Source organism: Astyanax mexicanus, chromosome 16, assembly GCF_023375975.1.
Source record: "Astyanax mexicanus isolate ESR-SI-001 chromosome 16, AstMex3_surface, whole genome shotgun sequence".
NCBI lineage: Eukaryota > Metazoa > Chordata > Actinopteri > Characiformes > Acestrorhamphidae > Astyanax > Astyanax mexicanus.
Genome location: NC_064423.1, coordinates 5,760,001 through 5,776,107, shown reverse-complemented (window position 1 = coordinate 5,776,107; position 16,107 = coordinate 5,760,001). Strand labels below are relative to the sequence as shown.

General features: G+C 39.1%; 1 protein-coding gene across 5 annotated transcripts in view; it reads right to left on the bottom strand.

The window, feature by feature from the left end:
* Positions 1-16,107, bottom strand: part of diaph3 (diaphanous-related formin 3) — a 557,032-nt gene that overhangs the window by 368,088 nt on the left and 172,837 nt on the right. The gene's annotated exons all lie outside the window — the stretch shown is intronic.

Sequence of the window (16,107 nt, the reverse complement as noted above, 5' to 3'; positions counted from 1 at the left end):
CACTAAAACATAAGGGAATGGCCAGAGCTACACATTATACAGCATCCAGCCAGTATAGTTTTAGAAGACATCATGCTGCCCATGCTTTTCCAAAGTCACTGCTTCAAACTATTATATAACTAGGAATTGGAAACAAGCAGCACCTGCAGACGGGTTTTCACATTTGGTCTCTGAACCAGGGACATTTCAAAAAGTCAGACAGAAGAAAGAGATTAAAAAAGAAAGGAATAAAGAAAAAGCTACTGGCCTTATGAAGCATGCAATAAAGCAAAAACAGACTTTTGAAAAAGCACTATGTGTACACAAGAGACAGAAAGAGGAAAACAGAGTGATGGAGAGATGATAAAGTTTAAAAAGTTGGATTTTGTTTTTTTATGAGAAGGCTGGTTAAGAGAGATGAATGATTTAAAAGCATCATCCAGTTCTCTGGGTCTGACAGGGGGAGCGCTCATCAGGTTCTGAAATCGGCCGTCGGGTGTCCCGAGGCGGCCACCTCCGCCTCCTCAGTCACCTCCACTCTGGAATTAACCTGCCTTTTATTCCTGTTTTCATACGGCTGGTGCGGGCCAAGCGCGCCCGGCGCCGGCTTTAATGTATCCAATTACACTGAGAGGGCCGGCGATGGGAAAGGTTGAAGAGACCTTGATTCCAGATAAGAATTTAACAAGACGTGCCATAGCTTAGGGGCAGCACGCCACAATTTATGGCACTCACACAAAATCAATAAGGAGCACGGCCCACTTAATCTCAACAGCAAGGCCATCGGGCCTGCAGCCACACCTCCATCCACCTACCCATCTCTGACACATAGAGAAAGGGGGTGTAGGAGAGGAACAGTAGAGAACAGAGCATCACTAGAATGCCAGAAAATGTTTAAAATTATGACATGTTGGCAACCAGGTGAGCACGATATGATCTAGAATTATATCACAATCATCAGTAATTTTGCAATTATTAAATTCTTGCCAACAAGACAAAAGGCTTATATATATATTTTTTAAAATATTAATTTCAAGAATACACTACTGCAAAAAAACTATTTAAGTTTCAAATAATTAGAACATTTAAATTTATTTTTGTAAACACTAAATCAACAAGACTTCAAAACTCTCTGATTTTGTTTAAAATATTAATAATATATTAAATTATAAAATCTGTCACTATCCTTAAGTACAAAAACTTTTTTTTTTCAAAAGTTAAATTAATCTTGTTATTTTTTTTATAATGTATTATTTTAAATTTTCTCCCAATTTATCTAAACCAATTGTCCCACCCATTCAGCTGCTACTCAGCTGTACATCCCCCATCACTACTGACTCCTCGACACAAGAGTTAACAGTGTAATATTGAAATCAGACTCCGCCTTTTTTAACTGCTGCTGATGCAGCATTGCTGAGTAGCATCCCAGCGCTAACACTCTGAGAAAAGTGCAGCGACTCAGTTCTGATACATCAGCTCACAGACGCAGCCTTGCGCTGATCCACATCACCCTAGGAGTGATGAGTAAAAAGAGAGACAATAGTGCTCTCTCAGGGCTCCGACAACTGATGGCGAGCTGCATAACTGGGATTTGAACCAGCAATCTCCTGATCATAGTGACAGCACTTTAGACTGCTGGACCATCCTTTACTAATTACATTCATTTTATAAATTACAAAGTGAAGATGAAGTTTCTTTTCACTGAATTTGTACAGACAGTGGCACAAGTTACAGTTTGTCCCATCTAGTGCTGTACAATTCTCCCCCTCAAATTATTCATGGGCATCAGATAATAAAGAAAGACTGGTTCATATCTGGTGAACTATAAAATGACCAGACATCATCACTGGTGTATGGGAGAAAGTCCCTTGCAAACACTATTAGAATTCACAGAGTTTAAATGGAATGACTCTGCTGTGGAATGACCTACATAACGATGTTAGCAATAGCTAATTGAAGGTCCTGGAGAGCAATCAGCTCCTGGTGAACTTCAAATCACGATCAAATACTCTGTGTACAAAGTAAAATGTAGGATAAACGCAGTTTGAATCTCATGTGCCCCTTTTTAAAAACATTTAAAGGTTGTGTGTGAACAACTGAGTCAGCAGCAGCAAGCTGTGTGTATACGTGTGTGTGTGTGTGTGTGTGTGTGTGTGAGCTGTGACCTCAGGCAAACCTTCACCGCTCTAATCAGAGCAGCAGGTCTTGGACAGTGTGGTTCCAGCTGAGAAGCTGAGAGTGGGCCGTGCTGTTCTCAAAACAGCCGTAATAACATTAGAAAGAGGAAATTAATCACATTCATTCTGTTTATGATAAGATGCTCTCTGATGCAGACATGAAACATTATATGATGTTTCTAAAGGCTTGTATGATGTTATTCTGTTTTTTTGTTTGTTTTTTTGTTTTTTCAGGTGGTTGCTATTTTCTTCCAGGTGGTTGGTATGAAATCACCATACTACAGTGTTGCTAAGTGGTTTTTGTAGGGGTTGCAACTAAGAGGTAGCTACTGCAACTGAGGTGGTTGCTATTGTTTTGCCAGTTGATTGCGAATGGAGGGCAATGCCATATTGTATTGTACGCAATAATATTGCCAACATTTTTTGAATATGGTGAACTGTATTATAGCCTGAAATTTGGTGTCATATCACCTACCCCTAATTATCACATCAGGGTTCTACTTTTTTCTTTCTTTTTATTTTTTTACTGTTTTTAGCAACAAAAAAAAATAATTACACTGTTCTCATTTCCTATGATATATCTACTAGAGACATGTTACATCTGTCCAGTACCATTTATTTTACTTTAATCCTGGATATATGGGGATATTTGGAGTGCATTCTTATCATTAGTATAATAACATTCTGGATCATTGACTTTTACTGTTACAAATCTGATGACATTTTTGATTTTTTTAATATCTCAGTTAGTGCCATATCATATATGCTACATTAAAATTATTTTTTTTATTTGTTCATTTTTTTTTGTCATATTGCCAAGAGTATAGTTATCGCAAAAATACCATGACACATTGTGAAATTATTTTAGGGCCATATAAATGCTATGATTAGCATTTATTAAGGTAATTACTAATTGGTTGTTATGGTGTTGCTCAGTGATGTCAGTAATATGTTACTCTAATCTGGTCTTTTTTTTCAGTATTCAATAATCTAACCTGTTGCTATTTCCAATATAGTAATCAACTGTAGTGTAGGTGTATACCGGTAAGTAAATTTGATGTTTTAGCACATCCCCCCGTTTAATTTTTCTGCCATGACCAATCAATAAATGGCCAGTACCTCACTTTAACCCAGTTTCTGCTCATCTCTTCACTGGAAAAGAACCCAAGTTTGGGTTTTACCCCAGAACCGGTGGTAGAGAACATTTAGCTCTTTCTGGCTCTAACTAACTTATAATAGTTGCTATAATAAAAACGTAATAGTCGCCACAACCACGCCGAAATAACAGGCTAGCAAGCTAACAAGCTAACAGGCTAAAACTAGCACTTGGGCTGAAAGTATCACCATTACTGGTGTTGCTTAGTGATTGCCAAGGTATTAATATGGCAAGTGACCGCTTTACAAACCCAGATGCAGAACATCATGTATGATAAAAGGATGTTGGCATCCCTTGTCAGCAGTAACAGATTTTAGGTACCAAAATCAGTAAGGGTTTGGTGCTGATGTTGGATGAGTGGTTTGATAGTTTCTGGATCACATACGGCACTCCAAAATGATTAATTCTTTTAAACAACATGGCCGGGCCCGAGAGTGGGCCGTGATGTTCACCGTGTAGGCGTAACGACTTCAGAAAGAAGAAATTAATCACACACTGTGCCTATGATAAAGACTCTCTGCAGCTGAGTAAAGATGGGGAGTGAGGGAGGTGGTGGGGGGAGTCTTCCTGTCTTGAAAAATTACAGATGATACATTCCATATTCCTCAGATTAGGAGACTGTCTTTTGATCAAGCCCAGGTTTAACACATGGCCAGCTGTGAGCAAGCAGACATGAAAAACCCTCTTTGAGTAAGCACTAACAGATGAAACAGAGAAACAGAGAGAGAGAGAGTGTGTGTGTGTGTGAGAGAGAGAGAGAGAGAGAGAGAGAGAGAGAGGGAGGGAGAGGGAGGGAGAGTAGCAGAACAGAAAGATGAAGGTTTGTGAGATGAGAGTAAGATGAAAGCAGGGCTGATTCTCTTTGTAGGACAATGTCATTGGGAGATCAGCGAAAAGGACCAGCAGCAGAGGATGGAGGACATGAGGCGGATCCACAAGCAGGAGGTCAAAGAAGAGAATAGACGGCAAAAATGCCTTTAATTTAAATCTTAACGAACATTAATAGATCTCATATTATATATTAAATAGAACACTTTGTTCTTTATTGCAATTCATTCTAGGACAATGCTTTGTGAAAGGCCGACAACTGCGTTTAAAACTTGAAAAGTGATGAAACGGCCGTGCAGTTAAAGCAACTAAACCTCCAGGCAGTTACTAGGCAATTAAATCACACATGGTTGCTATGGTGTTGCTAGGAAATTGCTATGCTATCAAAGGTGGTTGTTATAGTGCTGCCAGGTGGTTTCTAGGTGGTTTCTATGATGATGCAAGGTGGTCATTAGGTGGTTGCTATGGTGTGTCTAAGTGGTTGCTAGCTGACTGCTGTGGTTTTACAGACAGTTGCTAACATATTGGTAAGTACAAGTTGGATGGGTGTCAAAGTGTGGAAAGGTGATTGCAATTGTTCACTAGGTGGTTGCTATGTTTTTTTCAGGTGGTTTCTATGATGTTGCTAAGTGATAATTAGGTTGTGGTTATGGTTTTCTAGGTGGTTTCTATGGTGTTGATAAGTGGTCACTAGGTGGGGTTGCAATGTTATACCAGTTGACCGCATTGTATTTCTGTTGGTTGTGAGGTATTGCAAAGTGGTCATTAGGTGGTTGATATGATGTTGCTAGGTGGTTGCTACAGTGTTTCCAAGTGGTTGCTAGCTCATTACTGTGATTACAGACAGTTGCTATGGTATTGGTAAAGACAAGTTAGATGGGTGTTTAAGTGTGACAAGGTGATTGCTGGTTTCTATGATATTGCTAAGCAGTCACTAGGTGTTTGCTATGTTTTTCCAGGCAGGTGGATTCTGTGGCATATCAAGTTTGCATTGTATTTCTTGTGGTTGCGATGGTATTACCAGGTGGTCATTAGGTGGTTGCTATGGTGTTTCCAAGTGGTTGCTAGCTGACTGATGCGGTTTTACAGTTGCTACAGTACTGGAAGTACAAGTTCTAAAGTGAAGATGAGTGCTAAAGAGTGGTAAGGTGAGTGGTCACTAGGTGGTTGCTCTGTTCTTCCAGGGGGTTTCCATGGTGTCATTAAGCGGTGACTAGGTAGTTGCTATGATATACCAATTACTTGCATTATATTTCTGGTAGTTGTGATGGCATTGCCAAGTGGTCACTAGGTGGTTAGTATGGTTTTCCAGGATGTTTCTATGGTGTTGCTAAGTGGTCACTAGGTAGTTGCTTTAGTTTTCCAGGAGGTTTACATAGTATAGAGATGCTACATTGTGACAGAAGGATTGCAGTGGTATTTTAGAAAGATGCATTATGTTGCTATGTGGATGCTAGAGCCTTACTGGGTGGTTGCTAGGCAGCGGCTATGGTACCCCAAGCGGTTGCTATGATGTCAAAGAACAGAAAAAATAAGGCAAGAAGGTCCAGTGAAATAAACGGTTACGGATTAAACTGAGCAATTAGACAATTAAACCAGGAGTTAATTAAGAGAACCTGGTCAAAAGACAAGATAAGAGAGCACAGATGAGCACACAGATAAGAGGATGAGCTCAGGATGAGAGGAGATGTGTTTACACAGAAATGTCTGTAAAGTTCAAGCTTCTTGTTCACAGATTCATCAGCTTGTGTAAAGAGGGCCGACACTGAATACAAACTCAAGCTAAACAGCAATCAAAAACATCTTAACAAGCCAAGTTACATTTTAACCCCGTCTTTGATATCACCTTCACAATTCTTGCATCCAATAAACTTGTTAAATTTGTCTGGCAGAAACCTTCATCATTTTGCCTTTAATGCACAAACTGTGCTCTAATCAGCCACAAATCTCTTCACAGTACAATGATCACACTTCCACAGTTTTTGTGAAATATCTAATGTTTTTTTCATGCTTTTCAGCAGTAGAGAGATCCTTTTTCTTTCCCATATTGCTTGAAACCTGTGGCCTGCTTAATAATATGGAACAGTGCATTTTGAGTTTTTTTTTTTTTTTTGTAAAAAATATTATATATAATTAATGGGTCATTAGACTGACTGTTATTTGCATTGATCATTTAGGAAAATCTGAGAAAACTATAATTAGCACAATATTTTGGGGCACGGTGTATCTCCACGAATGGCATTATGACAAAAAAATATTGAAAAATCGTGATAGTATTTTAGGATAATTGCCTCAGATTAATGTCACAATGTTATGTTACTGCTTGCAAAAAAGGGATGGAAGAATGGAATAACAGAAGACAAGAAAGCGACTAAGACCTTATCAATTTACAATACGTGTTCGATTTAACAGCAACTGAGGTAGGAGCATGCAGAACGGAAAGATCATTGCCATATTAATAAATAATGGGACGTGGTATGTCATGATTCTAAAGAAATGCCTAACTTCTAGGAAAGTGTGCATCATGGAGAGATGGGCTGCCGTAAGAATTATGGTCTTGACATTTGTTTTTTTGCTGCAATAATAATAATAATAATAATAATAATAATAATAATAATAATAATAATAATAATAATAATAATAATAATAATAACGAGTTGTCCCCCTGTCACAGGGGGACGTAGGGCCCTCGCACAACAGCGCAAATCGTACCGGGCCAAACCGAGAAACCGGTGAAAGTAATTTTGAGGTCTTATTAAGAATGGTAATTTTCAAGAGTTTTCTATCCTGCCAAAAATGTGAAATACCCATTTAAAATACAGGTGGCGCTATAGAGCTGTTAAAACACATATATTTGAAATTCTAATTCTAGATCAAACAACAGCCTCAGATAAGCAGGCCGGTCAAAGTTTGTGAGCTTTTCTCTCTTATAACGTCCTCAAAACTCCTAGCATTTCCTATGTGTCAACCTCCAGTTTTGATGTGGCATCTCAAACATTCAACCGTCCGCCATTCCCTCCTCGTTTAAGATATCGACTATTTCTTCACAATTTATCATCAGATATGTTCAATGTTTATATTTACCAAATACCAAGAGAATTCAACAAAATTTCTAGGAGTAGTTTGACAACATACGCAAAAAATGTATGTAAAATTCAGATATTTCAAAATGGCCGACTTCCTGTTGGGCGGAGTCAGTCCTACCAATACTGAAAACGTGTCTAATGATGTCTCTTGTGTTTTTGCCAAGTTTCATGAATTTTTAATCATCTGTGTTCTGACCGTGTCATTGTTTCACTTTGGTTTAGTGTTGCGTCTCTAGTCAATCAATTGCTCGCCATTACGTCACCGTTTTAGCGATCAACTATTCCTTTGGCAATTTTCATCAACTGTGTCTGATGTTCATTCTCAGCTAATTTAGAGGTAATCTGACAAAGACTTTAGGAGCAGTTTAAATGAGTTTGTGAAAAAAAGTGTAAAAAAATTACAAAATCCAATATGGCCGACTTCCTGTTGGGCGGAGCTAATACAAACCAATTGCAAATATGTGCAGAGTCATAGTATCTACGCTCCTACCAAAATTTGAGAAGATTAGACAAATTGTGACACATCCACAGCTAATTTATTAAACGAACGAATTAGGGGGCGCTGTAGAGTCTGCTAGCTATACATGAAAAATTTGTCAAAATATTTGTAAAGTGTTTTTAGGTCTTATGCAATCTGTCAATTTTCAAGAGGTTTTGAGCATTCCCGTAATGTCAAATATGCATTGAAACCTAGGAGGCGCTATAGAGCCAATGAAATACGCATACAAGAAATTTTAATTTCAGATCAAAGTACTGCTTAATTCAAGCAGGCCTGTAAATTTTCGAGAGTTTTCAACCTTTTTAACCTCCTCAAACACCTACTAACACCAGAATGTATTCACTTCCTGTTTTAATGGGGCATCTCAAGCCGTTCAACTGTCCGCCATTTCGTCCTCGTTTAAGATATCGACTATTCCTTCGCAATTTATCATCACGGATGGTAGTAGTTTTTTGCTGACAAATATCAAGAGTATTCAACAAATTCCCTAGGAGGAGTTCGACAAAGTATGCAAAAAATGTGTGTAAAATGCACATATTTCAAAATGGCCGACTTCCTGTTGGGCGGAGTCAATCATTCCAATACTAAAAACGTGTCTTATGATGTCTCTTGTGTTTTTACCAAGTTTCATGATTTTTCAATCATCCGTGTTCTGACCGTGTCATGGTTTCACTTTGGTCTAGTGTTGCGTCTCCATTAAATTAATTGTCCGCCATTACGTCATCGTTTCAGCTATCGAGTATTCCTTTGCAATTTATCACCATGTATGTCTGGGGACTATCCACTGACAATTTAGAGGTAATCTGACAAAGACTCTAGGAGGAGTTCGAATGAGTTTGTGAAAAATATGTAAAAATTCCACAAATTCCAAAATGGCCGACTTCCTGTTGGGCGGAGCTAATGCATTCCGATTGCTAATATGTGCAGAATCATATTGTCTATGTTTCTGTCAAAAATCGAGAATATCTGAGAATTTTTGAGAAGGCCACGGCTAATTTATTAGCCGAACCAAATAGGGGGCGCTGTAGAGTCATCTAGCTACACGCGACAAAAATGACAATATATATCTAAGTCACTTCGAGGCCTTATTGAATCTGCCAATTATCAAGAGGCTGAGCACTTTCCAAAAATGTCATATGAAATAGGTGGCGCTAGAGAGCTGATGAAACACGAATATACAAAATTTTAATTTACGGTGAAAGTTTGGCCTAAGCCAAATAGCTCTGTAAAATTTTAGGAGTTTTCAAACATCCTAACCACTCCGAAACCCAGCGGGAAACTTTTTATTTTGCAACTTCCTGTCAAAATGGCCGACTTCCTGTTGGGCGGAGTCAAATAAAACCTAGTGATTCTTGTTGTTTATGAAGAGGTCAATGAGTGTACCAAAGTTGGTGCACATTGGACAAACTTCATCCCGGCCAATGCCGACGTTTGGGGGCGCTATGGAGCTCCTGAACCACGCCCATGTCAATGCTCTATGGAACTTTTACATTTTCACCAAGTTTGAGGCCTGTGCCAAAATGCGTGAGTTTTCCCATATCAGAAATGCCTCAAAAATGAGCGAAATGATCAAGAAGCGTAATAATAATAATAATAACGAGTTGTCCCCCTGTCACAGGGGGACGTAGGGCCCTCGCACAACAGCGCAAATCGTACCGGGCCAAACCGAGAAACCGGTGAAAGTAATTTTGAGGTCTTATTAAGTGTGGTAATTTTCAAGAGTTTTCTATCCTGCCAAAAATGTGAAATACCCATTTAAAATACAGGTGGCGCTATAGAGCTGTTAAAAGACATATATTTGAAATTCTAATTCTAGATCAAACAACAGCCTCAGATAAGCAGGCCGGTCAAAGTTTGTGAGCTTTTCTCTCTTATAACGTCCTCAAAACTCCTAGCATTACCTATGTGTCAACCTCCAGTTTTGATGTGGCATCTCAAACATTCAACCGTCCGCCATTCCCTCCTCGTTTAAGATATCGACTATTTCTTCACAATTTATCATCAGATATGTTCAATGTTCATATTTACCAAATACCAAGAGAATTCAACAAAATTTCTAGGAGTAGTTTGACAACATACGCAAAAAATGTATGTAAAATTCAGATATTTCAAAATGGCCGACTTCCTGTTGGGCGGAGTCAGTCCTACCAATACTGAAAACGTGTCTAATGATGTCTCTTGTGTTTTTGCCAAGTTTCATGAATTTTTAATCATCTGTGTTCTGACTGTGTCATGGTTTCACTTTGGTTTAGTGTTGCGTCTCTAGTCAATCAATTGCTCGCCATTACGTCACCATTTTAGCGATCAACTATTCCTTTGGCAATTTTCATCAACTGTGTCTGATGTTCATTCTCAGCTAATTTAGAGGTAATCTGACAAAGACTTTAGGAGCAGTTTAAATGAGTTTGTGAAAAAAAGTGTAAAAAAATTACAAAATCCAATATGGCCGACTTCCTGTTGGGCGGAGCTCATACAAACCAATTGCAAATATGTGCAGAGTCATAGTATCTACGCTCCTACCAAAATTTGAGAAGATTAGACAAATTGTGACACATCCAAAGCTAATTTATTAAACGAATGAATTAGGGGGCGCTATAGAGTCCGCTAGCTACACATGAAAAAATTATCACAATACTTGTAAAGTGTTTTTAGATCTTATGGAATCTGACAGTTTTCAAGAGTTTTTGAGCATTTCCGTAATGTCAAATATGCATTGAAACCTAGGTGGCGCTATAGAGCCAATGAAATATGTATATATGAAATTTCAATTTTTAATCAAAGGACCGCTTAAATCAAGCAGGCCTGTAAAGTTTCGTGAGTGTTCAACCTGTTTAACCTCCTCAAACACCTACCAACACCAGAATGTATTTACTTCCTATTTTAATGGTGTATCTCAAGCAATTCAACTGTCCGCCATTTCGTCCTCGTTTAAGATATCGACTATTCCTTCGCAATTTATCATCACGGATGGTAGTAGTTTATTGCTGACAAATATCAAGAGTATTCAACAAATTCCCTAGGAGGAGTTCGACAAAGTATGCAAAAAATGTGTGTAAAATGCACGTTTTTCAAAATGGCCGACTTCCTGTTGGGCGGAGTCAATCATATCAACACTGAAAATGTGTGTAATGATGTCTTTTATGTTTTTGCCAAGTTTCATGAATTTCCAAGCAGCTGTATTCTGACCATGCTAATGTTTCTATTTGGTTTAGAGTTGTGTCTCCATTAAATCAATTGCCCGCCATTACGTCATCGTTTCAGCTATCGACTATTCCTTCGCAATTTAGCACCATGTATGTCTGGAGACTATCCACAGACCATTTAGTTGTAATCTGACAAAGACTCTAGGAGGAGTTCGAATGCGTATGTGAAAAATGTTTAAAAATTTAACATTTTTCAAAATGGCCGACTTCCTGTTGGGCGAAGCTAATACATGCCAATGGGTATTATGTGTGGCATCGTAATATCTATGTTTCTACCAAAAATTTTGAACATTGGGGAAAATTTGAGACAGCTACCGCTAATTTATTAGCCTAAACCAAATAGGGGGCGCTGTAGAGTCATTTAGCACCACATTAGAAAAATGATTACATTTCTCAATCATTTAAAGGCATTATTGGGTCTGCTAATTTAGAAGAGGCTAAGAGCTTTCTATAAATGTCATATAAAATAGGTGGCGCTAGAGAGCTGATAAATTATGAATATGAAAAATTCCAATTTTACATCAAAGTACAGCCTATGCCCAATAGGCCTGTGAAATTTTATGAGTTTTCGAACATCGTAACCCACCCAAAACACCACGGGAAACTTTTTATTTTGCGACTTCCTGCCAAAATGGCCGACTTCCTGTTAGGTGGAGTCAAATAAATCCAAGTGATTCTTGATCGGTATAATGAGGTCAATGAGCGTACCAAAGTTGGTGCACATTGGACAAACTTTATCCCGGCCACTAGCAACGTTTGGGGGCGCTATAGAGCTCCTGATCCACGCCCAAACCTGTGAACAATGTAATTTAAAATTTTTCACCGGCTTTGACGTCTGTGCCAAAATGCAAGAGTTTTCGAGTATCGGAAAGGCCTCAAAAATGGGCGCGAAGTTTGTAAATAAAAATAATAATAAACATTCCAAAAACAATAGGGCTTTGCACCTCTGGTGCAGGCTTCGCCTGCGCCTTCGGTGCTCGGGCCCTAATAATAATAACGAGTTGTCCCCCTGTCACAGGGGGACGTAGGGCCCTCGCACAACAGCGCAAATCGTACCGGGCCAAACTGAGAAACCGGTAAAAGTAATTTTAAGGTCTTATTGAGTGTGCCAATTTTCAAGAGTTTTCTATCCTGTTAAACATGTGAAATATCCATTTAAAATACAGGTGGCGGTATAGCGCTGTTAAAATACATGCATTTGAAATTCTAATTCTACATCAAACAACCGCCTCAGATAAGCAGGCCGGTCAAATTTTGTGAGTTTTCCTCAGTTATAACCTCCTCAAAACACCTTGCATTACCTAGGTGTCAACTTCCTGTTTTGAGGTGGCAACTCAAAAATTCAACCGTCCGTCATTTCGTCCTCGTTTAAGATATCGACTATTCCTTCACAATTTGTCATCAGATATGTTCAATGTTTATTTTTACCAAATACCAAGAGAATTCAACAAAATTTCTAGAAGTAGTTTGACAACATACGCAAAAAATGTATGTAAAATGCAGATATTTCAAAATGGCAGACTTCCTGTTGGGCGGAGTCAGTCCTACCAATACTGAAAACGTGTGTAATGATTTCTCTTGTGTTTTTGCCAAGTTTCATGAATTTTCAATCATCTGTGTTCTGACCGTGTCATGGTTTCACTTTGGTTTAGTGTTGCGTCTCTAGTCAATCAATTGCCCGCCATTACGTCACTGTTTTAGCGATCAACTAATCCTTTGGCAGTTTTCATCAAATATGTCTGTTGTTCATTTACAGTGAAATAAGAGGTAATCTGACAAAGACTTTAGGAGCAGTTTAAATGAGTTTGTGAAAAAAGTGTAAAAATCTTACAAATTCCAATATGGCCGACTTCCTGTTGGGCGGAGCTAATACAAGCCAATTGCAAATATGTGCAGGGTCACAGTATCTACATTCCTACCAAAATTGGAGAACATTAGACCAATTTTGACACATCCAGAGCTAATTTATTAACTGAACAAATTAGGGGGCGCTGTAGAGTCAGCTAGCTACACATGAAAAAATTATCACAATATTTGTAATGTGTTTTTAGGTCCTATGCAATCTGACAATTTTCAAGAGTTTTTGATTATTCCCGTAATGTCAAATATTCATTGAAACCTAGGTGGCGCTATAGAGCCAATGAAATGCGTATATATTAAATTTCAATTTCAGACCAAAGGACCACGTAAAACAAGCAGGCCTGTAAAGTTTTGTGAGTTTTCATCCATTTTAACCTCCTCAAACACCTACCAACACAAGAATGTATTCACTTCCTGTTTTAATGGGGTATCTCAAGCAATTCAACTGTCTGCCATTTCGTCCCCGTTTAAGATATCGACTATTCCTTCGCAATTTATCATCAGGTGTGTTAGTAGTTTATTGTTGACAAATATCAAGAGTATTCAACAAATTCCCTAGGAGGAGTTCGACAAAGTATGCAAAAAATGTGTGTAAAATGCACATATTTCAAAATGGCCGACTTCCTGTTGGGCGGAGTCAATGATACCCATGGTGACAATGTGTGTAATGATGTCTATTATGTTTCTGTAAAGTTTCATGATTTTTCAAACACCTGTGTTCTGACCATGCTAATGTTTCTATTTGGGCTAATGTTGCGTCTCCATTAAATCAATTGCCCGCCATTTTGTCATTGTTTAAGCTATCGACTATTCCTTCGCAATTTAGCACCAAGTATGTCTGGAGACTATCCAAACCCAATTTTGAGGTAATCTGACGAAAACTCTAGGAGGAGTTCGAATGAGTATGTGAAAAATGTGTAAAAATTTCACAAATTCCAAAATGGCCGACTTCCTGTTGGGCGTAGCTAATGCATGCCAATTGGTAATATGTGCGGAATCATATTTTGTATGTTTCTACCAAATATCAAGAATATCAGAGAATTTTTGAGAAGGCCACGGCTAATTTATTAGTCAAACCAAATAGGGGGCGCTGTAGAGTCATCTAGCTACACACGACAAAAATGACAATATATATCTCAATCATTTCGAGGCCTTATTGAATCTGCTAATTATCAAGAGGCTGAGGGCTTTCCAAAAATGTCATATGAAATAGGTGGCGCTAGAGAGCTAATTAAAACTGAATGTACAAAATTCGAGTTGATTATCAAAGTACGGCCTGAGTCAAATAGGCATGTCAAAATGTATGAGTTTTGGAACATCATAACCCCCCCAAAACACCACGGGAAACATTTTATTTTGCGAATTCATGTCAAAATGGCCGACTTCCTGTTGGGTGGAGTCAAATAAAACCAAGTGATCCTTGTTCTTTATGAGGAGGTCAATGAGCATACCAAAGTTGGTGCACATTGGACAAACTTCATCCCGGCCAATGTCGACGTTTGGGGGCGCTATGGAGCTCCTGAACCACGCCCATGCCAATGCTCTATGGAAATTTAACATTTTCGCCAAGTTTGAGGCCTGTGCCAAAATGAGTGAGTTTTCCAGTATCAGAAATGCCTCAAAAATGAGCGAAAGGGTCAAGAAGCGTAATAATAATAATAATAAACGGACCAAAAACAATAGGGCTTTGCACCTCCGGTGCAGGCTTCGCCTGCGCCTTCGGTGCTCGGGCCCTAATAATAATAATAAACGGACCAAAAACAATAGGGCTTTGCACCTCCGGTGCAGGCTTCGCCTGCGCCTTCGGTGCTCGGGCCCTAATAATCAATTAAATTCACAAAACCTGTTTTATATATGTCTCATATGTCTTTTTTCATACACCGTGTTCCAAACTATTCTGCAAGTGATATTTTTTCTCAGATTTTCCTAAATGCCATACATCTCTTCATAGTACACACTTCCGTTTTGGTGAAATATCAAATGTTGTTATACCTTGTCCAAAGCACTGCACTATTCCATGCTATTCATCAGCAACAGAGAGATCCTTTTTCTTTCTCATATTGCTGGAAACCTGTGGCCATCTTAATAATGTGGAACAGTGGAACCCTGCATAACGGCCTCAAAGTAATGTAATGCATTATTGCTAGCAAACCAGAGAAAAACAAAATATCACAGGATACTTCTCAAGTAACATATTGTCATATCGGTCACCTTTATACAAAGGCATAGGAGAGGACATGCCGATGACGTGTGACCACGGAGTAAACAAAAGTGAACCGCTATTTAATTATGCAAGTTGTGTCATCTCCCAAAGGAAACCAGTGTTTTGTCAAAGAGCTGCCTGATAAAGATTCTTGGCAGATGGCCCCAACTATCTTTAGCTCACTTACCCACAGAGCTCCTGTCTGTTAATTATGGTGTGACACAGGAGATCATGAGATGACAAAATTTGTGTGTGTGTGTGTGTGTGTGTGCGTGTATATATATATATATATATATATATATATATATATATATATATATATATATATATATATATATATATATATACACTGCTCAAAAAAATAAAGGGAACACTCAAATAACACAATATAACTCCAAGTAAATCAAACTTCTGTGAAATTAAACTGTCCACTTAGGAAGCAACACTGATTGACAATCAATTTCACCTGCTGTTGTGCAAATGGAATAGACAACAGGTGGAAATTATTGGCAATTAGCAAGACACACTCAATAAAGGAGTGGTTCTGCAGGTGGGGACCACAGACCACTTCTCAGAACCTATGCTGTCTGGCTGATGTTTTGGTCAGTTTTGAATGTTGGTGGTGCTTTCACACTCGTGGTAGCATGAGACGGACTCTACAACCCACACAAGTGGCTCAGGTAGTGCAGCTCATCCAGGATGGCACATCAATGCGAGCTGTGGCAAGAAGGTTTGCTGTGTCTGTCAGCGTAGTGTCCAGAGGCTGGAGGCGCTACCAGGGGACAGGCCAGTACACCAGGAGACGTGGAGGAGGCCGTAGGAGGGCAACAACCCAGCAGCAGGACCCCTACCTCAGCCTTTGTTCAACAAGGAACAGGAGGAGCACTGCCAGAGCCCGGCAAAATGACCTCCAGCAGGCCACAAATGTGCATGTGTCTGCACAAACGGTTAGAAACCGACTCCATGAGGATGGTATGAGGGCCCGACGTCCACAGATGGGGGTTGTGCTCACAGCCCAACACCGTGCAGGACGCTTGGCATTTGCCAGAGAACACCAGGATTGGCAAATTCGCCACTGGCGCCTTGTGCTCTTCACAGATGAAAGCAGGTTCACAC